The following is a 12,509-nucleotide window of genomic DNA, read 5'->3' on the forward strand; positions in this document are numbered from 1 at the left end:
TTCTCAACCATAAAAAGTAAATTTGAGTCAGTTGTAGTGAGGTGGATGAACCTAGAGCCTCTTATACAGAGTGAAGTAAATCAGAAAGATTAAAGCAAATATCATATATTAACACATATATGTGGAATCCAGAAAAATAGTACTGACAAACCTATTTGCAGGGAAGAAATGGAGACGCAGATGTAGAGAACGGTCTTGTAGACAAAGAAGGGGAAGGAGAGGGTGGACAAATTGAGAAAATAGCATCAACATATATACACTATCTGTGTAAAATAGATAGTAAATCAACTATACACCAATATAAAATTAAAAAGTCTTTAAAAAGAAAAAAAACACAGAAATATAGCATGTACAGAACCTTGCTTTGCTTACAGAATCTCCTTTCATAAAGACAGGGTTATTATGAAGATTACAGACATAGTTGCTCTAATTGTCATGACTATCTTCCTCAATATCTGGAGATAATTGCCCTTTTTTCACTCTTTTCAGTCTGCAGGGGCCGAAAATCTTGTTGGATCATTAAAGGACACTGCAGAAAAGACTGCAAATCTGGTGAACAGATTAAAAAGCCATGTAGAAATGGTGACTATTGCTGTGTTCCAAGCAAAACAGTTTCTCAACCACAGAGACCAACTCAAACAACTACCAGAAAATATCAAACTTTTACTGATAAGATGAAAAGCAATGCTCTTTTGGAGCAAATACCAGTAATCTTCCAATAGCAAGCAGAAAGTAGAAGAAATTGGGGACTTCTCAGACCAGGGATTGTTAACTTCAGTCTCTTTTACATGAGTCCATTAAAGCACATGAAAAACTCTCTGCTATCATTCATCTCTGTCTTCACATGGCTGAATTTAATGGAGGAATCAATCCGAGTACAGCAAATGATATGTAAAATTGAGCAGAGAGGTTTTTACTTTTTTCTTTATAGTTATTGTCATCACCTTTTCCTAGAACAGCATGAGGATGGTGAAGCATTCAACAGTCACTTCCATCCATCTGCAGCAATACAGTTTTATGTCAAACAGTTTATGCTCCAGTCTGAAATGAATTATATTCTATGCCTGGGATTTAATAAAATGTTTTTGATTATTCAAAAGAAAAAAAGATGTGAAGGTGTCCAAAACACTGAAAATACTCTGATGTCCCCCTCCCACTAATAAATAATTCTAAACCAAACAATGATAAACGAATCAGTTAGAAGGAAATTCAGAAAACTTCCAATATTTCCCATGAAAAGTTCTTCAATAAATTGTTTTGAAAAGATCAAGCATCAAATTACTTCAGCCAATAAAAACACGTTCCATTTCTTTTGCACCTGCTTTGATAGTGCCCCATGTCAGTGGCACTATTCTCTCCATTTGGGCCTTGCCTTCCCAAAACAAGTTTGGGAAGTCTCAGGGAAATTCCTTGTTTTATGCTTGCCTTCTGGTTCAACATTAATACCTCCTTTGTTTTATTTTATTTTGCCAATAGCTACCAGGACACTAAGAGGTTTTTTTTTTTATAAGTTAAAAGACACCTCAGATAAATGCATCCTGTTTATCACTCAACTTTGATTGTAAGCTTCTATCTGACACAGGCTAACAGAGAAGAATACAGAGCCAAGAATTAAAACCCCTCACATATGCTTAACTAATAATTCCACAATGGGGCCAAGAATAGTATATGCAGAAAGGATAAGTCTCTTCAATAAATGAATGGTATTGGGAAAACTGGATAACCACATGCAAAAGAGTGAAATTGGACCCCTCTCTTACACCACTCATAAAAATTAACTCAAAATTGATTAAAGATTTAAATGTAAGAGCTGAAACTTTAAAATTCCTAGAGGAAAAGCTGATTGGTCTTGGCAATTATCTTTTGTGATATGATACCAAAAGCCCAAAAAACAAAAGTGAAAATAAACAAGTGCAAGTACCCCCAACTAAAAATCTTCCACACTGACAAAGAAACCATCAACAAAATGAAAAGGCAACCTATAAAATGGGAGAAAATATCTGCAAATCATCTATTTCATAAGGGGTTAAAATTATAAGGGACACATACAATTTAATAGCAAAAATAAAAAATCTGTACCTGGAAAGGTGGCCAACATCACTAATAATCAGGGAAATTCAAATCAAAATCATGAGATATCACCTCACACCTATTAGAACGGGTATCACCTAAGATAAGAGAAAAAAAAATGTTGATGAGGATGTAGAGAAAAGTGAATTTTTATGCACTGTTGTGGGAGTGTAAACTGGTTCAACCACTATGGATATATACCTAAAGGAAATGAAAACAAGGTATCTAAGAGCTATTTGCTCTCCTAAGTTTATTCCAGTGTTAGTCACAATAGCCAAGATACAGAAACAACCTAAGTGTCCCTCAAGGATAAAAGGATAAAGAAAATGTGGTATACATATATAATGAAAAAGAAAAAAAGTCCTGTCACTTATGACCTCATGGATGGACCTTGAGGACATCGTGCTAAGTAGATAAGTTATGTAGAAAGAATGTGTTAGTCACTCAGTCATGTCCAACTCTTTGTGATCCCATGGACTGTACCCTACCAGGTTCCTCTGCCTATGGGATTCTCCAGACAAGAATACTGGAGTGGGTTGCCATTCCCTTCTCCAGGGAATCTTCCTGACCCAGGGATCAAACCCAGGTCTCCCTCATTGCAGGTAGCTTCTTTACCATCTGAGCCACAAGGGGAACCCTCAGATAAGTCATATAGAGAAAGACAAATACTGGAGGATATCACCTATGTATGGAAACTAAAAAAAGTGACTCAAAAACAGAGAATAAATTGGAGGTTACCAGGGGCTGGGGGTTGGGAGAATAGGAGAGATGTTGTTTAAGGGTGCAAATTTGCAACTAGTAAACAAATAAGTCCTAAAGATCTAATGTATAGTATAATTAATATAGATAACAGTAGTGTGACGCTTACTCCTTGGAAGGAAAGTTATGAGCAACCTAGATAGCATATTGAAAAGCAGAGACATTACTTTACCAACAAAGGTCCATCTAGTCAAGGCTATAGTTTTTCCAGTGGTCATGTATGGATGTGAGAGTTGGACTGTAAAGAAAGCTGAGTGCCGAAGAATTGATGCTTTTGAACTGTGGTGTTGGAGAAGACTCTTGAGAGTCCCCTGGACTGCAAGGAGATCCAACCAGTCCATCCTAAAGGAGATCAGTCCTGGGTGTTCATTGGAAGGACTGATTTTGAAGCTGAAACTCCAATACTTTGGCCACTTGATGCAAAGTGCTGACTCATTGAAAAGACCCTGATGCTGGGAAAGATTGAGGGCAGGAGGAGAAGGGGACAACAGAGGATGAGATAGTTGGATGGCATCACCAACTCAATGGACTTGGGTTTGGCTGGACTCCGGGAGTTGATGATGGACAGGGAGGCCAGGCGTGCTGTGGTTCATGGGGTCGCAAAGAGTCAGACACAACTGAACGACTGAACTGAACTGAACTGAACTGAATGCAGAGTCCCACGTAGATCAAATGGTCCATTCATAACTTGTAGCCATAATATGTGGAACACAGGGCCCTCAAGTTCACCACGGCAAGGGAAATGAGGACTGACTAGACGCATGGAACGTGCCACATGCCAGGCCTGGAAATGACACACAACACCTATATAAGAATCCTATTGGCCACAGTCCAGTCAAATGGTCCCATGAGAAGCTGAGGAATGCAGAGGAGCACTTGAGTATTTGGTGAACTCTAACAATTTCTGCTCCAGGAGGAAAGAGAATTTGTGTAGCTATTGTGATGACTAAATTAAAGTTGGGAAACATAGAAAAAGAAAGATGATTTAGGAGGCATTTAAGGTGGCCTGATCAGGATGTTCACGGTAGGAAAAAAAAAAAAAAAAGTATGTAACTGTGAAATCTATTTTATTTCATTTTTAAATTTTTATTTTATATTGGAGCATAGTTTATTAACAATACTGTGTTAGTTTCAGGTTTACAGCAAACTGCTTCCGTTATACATGTACATATATCTATTCTTTTTCAAATTCATTTCCCACCTAGGTTATTAGAGTATTGAACAGCATTCCCTGTGCTACATAGCAGTGTGTACATATCAATTCCAAACTCCCAATCTATTCACTCCCCCTACTCTTTCCCTCCGGTAACCATGAATTCATTCTCTAAGTCTATTTCTGTTTTGTAAATAAGTTTGTTTGTAGGTTTTTTTTAGATTTCACATGTAAGCAATGTGTTTTGAAGGTGGAGGCACAAAAGGAATGATTTGCTAATAGACTAGGTGTGAAAAGTGAAAGTGAAGTTGCTCAGTCGTGTCTGACTCCTTATGACCTCATGGACTGTAGCCTACCAGGCTTCATCCATGGGATTTTTCAGGCAAGAGTACTGGAGCGGATTATCATTTCCTTCTCCAGGGAATCTTCCAGACCCAGGGATCAAACCCAGGTCTCCCACATTACAGGCCGTCGCTTTACCCTCTGAGCCACCAGGGAAGCCTTGTGTGGACTAGGTGTAGTTAGAAAAAATGAGGCAGAGAAATGTCAGGATCAATAATGACTCTGAACATTCAAGCACTAATGTGAACAGTGATGCCATTTACTGAAATGGGGAAGACAGAAATGGAAGCAAGTAGAAAGGGTTTAGGGACAAAACTATGACAAATCCAACTGGAGCTGACCCACATACAATTTGATATGTGAGACAGTAGCTCAAAGCAAATTTGAAGCAAAGGATATAAATTTAGAACTTTTCAGGACACACAGCTCATCAGAAATGTAACTACAGGATTCCTCCTGAAACCCTTAATAAGTTAACATGTTTGCAGTTTGTCACTTAATTGCTAGGTATATTTTGCAATAAAAATTTCCAATATAAACTTAAGTATTCATTCTACCTATCTTTTCCTTGAAATCTGGTCTGAGTTTCATACTTGGAAAGTGTTTTCCCCAATGAAAGATTATAAAAATAGCTATGTATATGTTCTAGTACACTGGTGGGTCCTAAGAGAATGAGCTTTCATTCGTAAGATAGTTGACTTGGATAAGGTTATTATGTTGTTGTTCAGTCGCTCAGTTGTGTCCGACTCTTTGTGATCCCATGGACTGCAGCACACCAGGCTTCCCTGTCCTTCACCATCTCCTGGGAGTTTGCTCAAATTCATTTCCATTGAGTCGGTGATGCCATCCAACCGTCTCATCCTCTGCCATCCCTTTCTGTCTTCATTCTTTCCCAGCATCAGGGTCTTTTCTAATAAGTCAGCTCTTCGAATCAGGTGGCCAAAGTATTGGACCTTCAACTTCAGCATCAGTCCTTCCAAAGAATATTCAGAGTTGATTTCCTTTAGGATTGACTGGTTTGATCTCCTTGCAGTCCAAGGGACTCTCATGAGTCTTCTCCAGCACCGCAATTCAAAAGCATCAATTCTTTGGTGCTCAACCTTCTTTATAGCGCAACTCTCACATCTGTACACGACTATTGAAAAAACCATGGCTTTGACTTAGACCTTTGTTGGCAAAGTGATGTCTGCTTTTTAATATGCTATCTAGGTTTGTCATAGCTTTCCTTCCAAGGAGCAAGCATCTTAATTTTATGCCTGCAGTCACCATCTGCAGTGATTTTGGAGTCCAAGAAAATAAAGTCTGTCACTGTTTCCACGAGTACCTACATGTCAAAATTATCAAATTGTATACTTTAAATATGTACAACTATGGTTTGTTAATTATAACTCAGTGAAGCTTTCACAGGTAACTCTGTCAATGGCCTTCAGGGTGGCTTTGTCAAAAGTAACATCCCAAGCTACCATGGAGCTGCCTTGGGTAGAAAGCATTTCTGGTGACACTGGGTAACATCCTCCTGTTAGCCCTGTTTTAAACAATCTCCCCAAACTCTGCAGCAAATCAGCTTTACCATCTTAGACAAGAAACTTCCCCAGGTAGGCACATATGTGAGGGACTAGAAATTGACACATGTTCACTACATTTTATTCCACAAATCTTTACTGAGAATATGGTTTCTATCTGGAGAGTTCAAAAATGAGAGACACAGTCCTTATTCTCAGGAATCTCACAATCCAGTTGGGAGACAGACACAACTAGACAGTGTAAAAGCAGGCTTATCCTGGAGTGAGAAGGACTGTGACTGGAGAAGGCAGGACCCTGCTGAGAGGTCTGCAGAACTCAGGGACAATGTCTTGGTGTGCAATTTCTCTGTCTCCATTTTTTCAAACACTTCCTAAAAGCCTATAACTTACAAAACCTCTGCGTGCCCTCCCTGTGCCTGTAACAGATGCTTGATTGATGTACCAGCCAACAGACTAATGTTCTGCATGGATTAACATTTACATATCTGTCCAGTTCAGTGTCCCATCCATCTGCCCCCACTCCAGAGAGGCCAATAAAACTCTATTTCAAATTCATACTGCACAAAGTGTTCTTGACTCCTGGATCCACTGCCTCCAACTTCCTAAGGACCATGAGACTCCTGCTCCTGACTTTTACTGTCCTTGTGTTCCTACCACAAGTGACCCCAGGTAATCAGAACCCAGGGAAGCTGCAAAAACAGAGGTAGACTAGGTTTCAGTCCATGTAAATTTCCAGTGTGGCGTGGTATTCCCCCAACCTGAGCAGCCCCATGGTCCCCATGTTGGAACCATGTCCCTGGCAAGGGTAGACCTTAAGCGTAGGACAAGTTGTCTGCTGTAGACAGGGATGACCCCAAACATCCAGAGTTGTCCTTGGTTCTATGTCCCAAGTTGCTACCTAAGGAACCAGGTGGCAGTTTGACTCAGTTCAGTTGTCCTTCCAGTTTGTGCCAGCTCTTGAAAATAATTTCCGAAGTTCACTTTCCTATGTTTTCCTGACCCTAAACCTCCTGTTATAGCTTTAAATGAGTTTCTTTTTTTCTTTTCATAGTCTGGAATTTGGCAAACAGGTCAGAAATTATCTGCAGAGCTGTTATTCAAAAAATAGAACTGACTTTCATTCTCTCTTCTATGATAAAAGTCTAGGCTTTTAATAATTACTGCTCTAAGATATAGAGAACAGACTTGTGGACACAGCAGAGGAAAGAGAGGGCGGGACAAATTAAGAGAGTAGCACTGAAATATATATATTACATATGTAAAATAGATAGCTAGCGGGAAGTTGCTACATAACACAGGGAGCTCAACCAGGTGCACTGTGTCAATCTAGAGGGATGAGATGGGGGGTGGGGGTAGAGAGTGGGAGGGAGGTTCAAGAGGGAGGGGATATATGTACACTTAAGGATGATTCACATTGAGATATGGCAGAAACCAACACAATATTGTAAAGCAATTATCCTCCAATTAAAAATAAAATTTTTTAATAAAAAAATAATTACTGCTTTATTAAGTATATCTAAAGTCTGCCCAAAACTTTGAGATTGTGACTGAAGGGGTTTTTTAAATTAATTAATTTATTTTAATTGGAGGCTAATTACTTTACAATATTGTATTGGTTTTGCTATACATTGACATGAATCTGCCACGGGTGTACATGTGTCCCCCATCCTGAACCCCCCTCCACCACCCTCCCCATCCCATTCACCAGGGTCATCCCAGTGCACTGACCCTGAGCACCCTGTCTCATGCATTGAACCTGAACTGGCCATCTGTTTCACATATGGTAATATACATGTTTCAATGCTATTCTCTCAAATCATCCCATCCTTGCCTTTTCCCACAGAGTCCAAAAGTCGGTTCTTTACATATGTGTCTCTTTTGCTGTCTCACTTATAGGGTCATCGTTACCACCTTTCTAAATTCCATACATATGTGTTAATATACTGTATTGTTATTTTTCTTTCTGACTTACTTCACTCTATATAATAGGCTCCAGTTTCATCCACCTCATTAGAACTGATTCAAATGCATCCGTTTTAATAGCCGAATAATACTCCATTGTGTATATGTACCACAGCTTTCTTATCTATTCATCTGCTGATGGACATCTAGGTTGCTTCCATGTCCTAGCTATTGTAAACAGTGCTGCGATGAACATTGGGGTACACATCTCTCTTTCAGTTCTGCTTTCCTCAATGTGTATGCCCAGCAGTAGGATTGCTGGGTCATATGGAAGTTCTATTTCCAATTTGAAATTGTGACTGAAGAGTTTTTATACAAAGTACACTACTTTCTACTTTGTTGTATATCTCTCAAGATATACATGTATATCTTGTATACATGTATACACAGAGCTTTGTATAAACAAAGCTTTATAAAAGTTAATCTATATATTTATTTTTATTAAAAAAGCAAACACACTATATACAGTTATGTAGTATTCATCTTTTGTTAATAATATTTTGTGACCATCTTTCCCTGTCACCACCTAAAGATCTGCCTCATTCTTTGCAATGTTGTAAAATTCCACTGTGAGATAAGCCATAATTGTTGAACAGTTATTTGGGAATTTCCTAACTTTCTAACGAACACATCATGAACATACTTGTATACATATCGTTACATATTTGGATCAGGATTATACAAAATAGATTCCCTATTGTCAAATGACCTAGAAGTCAAAAGGTAAGTGTAAAAGATCTTATTCCATTAATTCTTTCCTTATATGCATGGGGGTGTTGCGACTAGGAAAGACACAGAGGTGAAAGATTTTGTGAAAGCAATCCATAAGTCTTGGAAACTTGGAGCACTTGGGCAGTGAAGGAAATATTACATGTTCTGAGGTTTTAAGTCTGAGTGCTCTGGTAAGAGATATAAATTTAACACCATCCCTTTAGAGGGAATAGTTGAGATGATGGAAGCATGAGGTCTTCATGTTTTATCTTGGACAGCCCCCATGTTTAAGAAAGAAGAATAAAAATCAGTGACATTTATAGGAACAAGGAAATCCCTCTACCTCTCACCAACATTGTACAAGGGTCACCACATCACCATAATCCCTCCAGCACTCAGCATTGCTTTTATCTGAGTAATAGCACTCTGTTGGGTTTTTACGGGGTTTTTTGTTGTTGTTGTTCTTCTCTTATCCACATCACCAGATGGTCGACACCGAAATCAGATTGATTATATTCTTTGCAGCCAAAGATGGAGAAGCTCTACACAGTCAGCAAAAACAAGACCAGGGGCTGACTGTGGCTCAGATCATGAACTCCTTATTGCCAAATTCAGACTTAAATTGAAGAAAGTAGGAAAACCACTAGACCATTCAGGTGTGACCTAAATCAAATCCCTTATGACTATACAGTGGAAGTGCGAAATAGATTTAAGGGCCTAGTGATAGACAGAGTGCCTGATGAACTATGGATGGAGGTTCATGACATTGTCCAGGAGACAGGAGTCAAGATCATCCCCAAGAAAAAGAAATGCAAAAAGGCAAAATGGCTGTCTGAGGAGGCCTTACAAATAGCTGTGAAAAGAAGAGAGGCAAAAAGCAAAGGAGAAAAAGAAAGATATTCCCATTTGAATGCAGAGTTCCAAAGAACAGCAAGGAGAGATAAGAAAGCCTTCCTCAGTGATCAATGCAAAGAAAGATAGGAAAACAAAAGAATGGGAAAGACTAGAGATCTCGTCAAGAAAACTAGAGATACCAAGGGAACATTTCATGCAAAGATGGGCTAGATAAAGGACAGAAATGGTATGGACCTAACAGAAGCAGAAGATATTAAGAAGAGGTGGCAAGAATACACAGAAGAACTGTACAAAAAAGATCTTCATGACTCAGATAATCATGATGGTGTGATCAATCACCTAGAGCCAGACATCCTGGAATATGAAGTCAGGTGGGCCTTAGGAAGCATCACTATGAACAAAGCTAGTAGAGGTGATGGAATTCCAGTTGAGCTATTTCAAATCCTGAAAGATGATGCTGTGAAAGTGCTGCACTCAATATGCCACCAAATTTGGAAAACTCAGCACTGGCCACAGGACTGGAAAAGGTCAGTTTTCATCTCAATCCCAAAGAAAGGCAGTGCAAAAGAATGCTCAAACTACTGCACAATTGCACTCATCTCACACACTAGTAAAGTGATGCTTAAAATTCTCCAAGCCAGGATCCTGTAATATGTGAACTGTGAACTTCCAGATGTTCAAGCTGGTTTTAGAAAAGGCAGAGGAACAAGAGATCAAATTGCCAACATGCGCTGGATCATCAAAAAAGCAAGAGAGTTCCAGAAAAACATCTATTTCTGCTTTATTGACTATGCCAAGGCCTTTGACTGTGTGGATCACAATAAACTGTGGAAAATTCTGAAAGAGAAGGGAATACCAGACCACCTGACCTGCCTCTTGAGAAACCTATATGCAGGTCAGGAAGCAACAGTTAGAACTGGACATGGAAAAACAGACTGGTTTCAAATAGGAAAAGGAGTACATCAAGGCTGTATATTGTCACCCTGCTTATTTATTACATGCAGAGTACACCATGAGAAATGCTGGGCTGGAGGAAGCACAAGCTGGAATCAAGATTGCCAGGAGAAATATCAATAACCTCAGATATGCAGATGACACCACCCTTATGGCAGAAAGCAAAGAAGAACTAAAGAGCCTCTTGATGAAAGTGAAAGAGGAGACTGAAAAAGTTGGCTTAAAGCTCAACATTCAGATAACTAAGATCATGGCATCCGGTCCCATCACTTCATGGCAAATAGATGGGGAAACAGTAGAACAGTAGCTGGCTTTATTTTTCTGGGCTCCAAAATCATTGCAGATTGTGATTGCAGCCATGAAATTAAAAGACGCTTACTCCTTGGAAGGAAAGCTATGACCAACCTAGATAGCATATTAAAAAGCAGAGACATTACTTTGCCGACAAAATTCCATCTAGTCAAGGCTATGGTTTTTCCAGTGGTCATGTATGGATGTGAGAGTTGGACTGTGAAGAAAGCTGAGCACCAAAGAATTGATGCTTTTAAACTGTGGTGTTGGAGAAGTCCCTTGGACTGCAAGGAGATCCAATCTAAACCTGCAGTCCATCCTAAAGGACATCAGTCCTGGGTGTTCATTGGAAGGACTGATTTTGAAGTTGAAACTCCAATACTTTGGCCACCAGATGTGAAGAGCTGACTCATTGGAAAATACCCTGATGCTGGGAAAGACTGATGTCAGGAGGAGGATGAGATGGTTGGATGGCATCACCGACTCAATGGACATGGGTTTGGCTGGACTCCGGGAGTTGGTGATGCACAGGGAGGCCTGGTGTGCTGCGGTTCACGGGGTCACAAAGAGTCAGACATGACTAAGCAACTGAACTGAACTGAACTATCCTGTATATATCCAAATAGTTATGAACAGCCTGCTTTCAAAGACCTGCAAGACCCCGTGAGCTCTCAACCTCCATTACATTTCTCCATTACTCTCCAACTAATTTATTCTACAGTCACCATGACAACCTTATCTTCAAAAACTTTGAGATAAATCCTGCCTCTGGGTCTTTGTACTTGCAGCCTCCTCTGTCTGGTACACTCTTCCTCCAATTAGTATCAAAATCTCACTTTCTCATTTCCTTCTCAATGAGGTCTTTTGCTACTTCTCTTCCAAACACAGGCTTCCTATTCCATTTTCCCTGTTAAAATGCTCTTCAGAATACTTTTCATCTATTTCTAATGGCATCTTAAATAAAGAACATTTTACTTTCTCCTCTTACTTACAATTTCACTGTTTCTCGAGAAGACAAATCTCCATGAGAGCAGAAAGCTTAGTTTATTTTGCTATCAGACTCCAGTGTTCTTGCCTTGAGAATCCCAGGGACGGGGGAGCCTGGTGGGCTGCCATCTATGGGGTCGCACAGAGTCGGACACGACTGAAGCGACTTAGCAGCATCAGCAGCAGCATGCCTTCCTGTATCCTGAACAGTGCCTTCAACGTTTGTTGAATAAATAAACAAGTTACATTTGTTGAATGAATAAACAGTTTCCACTTCTGTTAATTGCCTATTTATATCCTTTGCTCATTGTTTCTATTTGGGAGGTGATGCTTTCTTGTTGATAGGCAGATCTTTATCTATTTTTTATATTATTCCCTAGTCAGGTTTAGTCACTGGGTATTATTCCTTATTCTGTCATCTACCTGTCTATGAACTTTGCCCATTACATGTCCTTCAACTGAACAGAAAACTTAATTCTGGTCTAATCAAATTCAACAATATTCTGCCTTGTGAGTCGTGCTTGGTGATTTTCTTAAAGAAGTTTTTCCTCTTCTTAGGTCTCAAAGGAAATCTCTGATGTTATCTTCTAATAACTTTTCAGCCTTGCCTTTCACTTTTAAATCTTTAAGCCACAAGATGGAATGTGTAAATCCACTTTTATTTTTCTCATGGAGTTCACCAGTTTTGCCAGTACTGCATGCTAAATAATGTATGCCTCTTCATTGATTCACAATGTCATTGTTAGCGCGTATTAAGCTCTCCATGGATCTATTGCAAACTGTCTACTCTATTCTGTTGGTTTATTTGTTCTGGTGACAAGCTACTATGGATTTTTTATTACAATGGCTTGATAGGCTGTCAGTGTCTAGAAGAGCAAGATTTTGTCTTATTTCTTTTTTAA

The sequence above is a fragment of the Ovis aries genome, chromosome 13 (assembly GCF_016772045.2).
Source record: "Ovis aries strain OAR_USU_Benz2616 breed Rambouillet chromosome 13, ARS-UI_Ramb_v3.0, whole genome shotgun sequence".
NCBI lineage: Eukaryota > Metazoa > Chordata > Mammalia > Artiodactyla > Bovidae > Ovis > Ovis aries.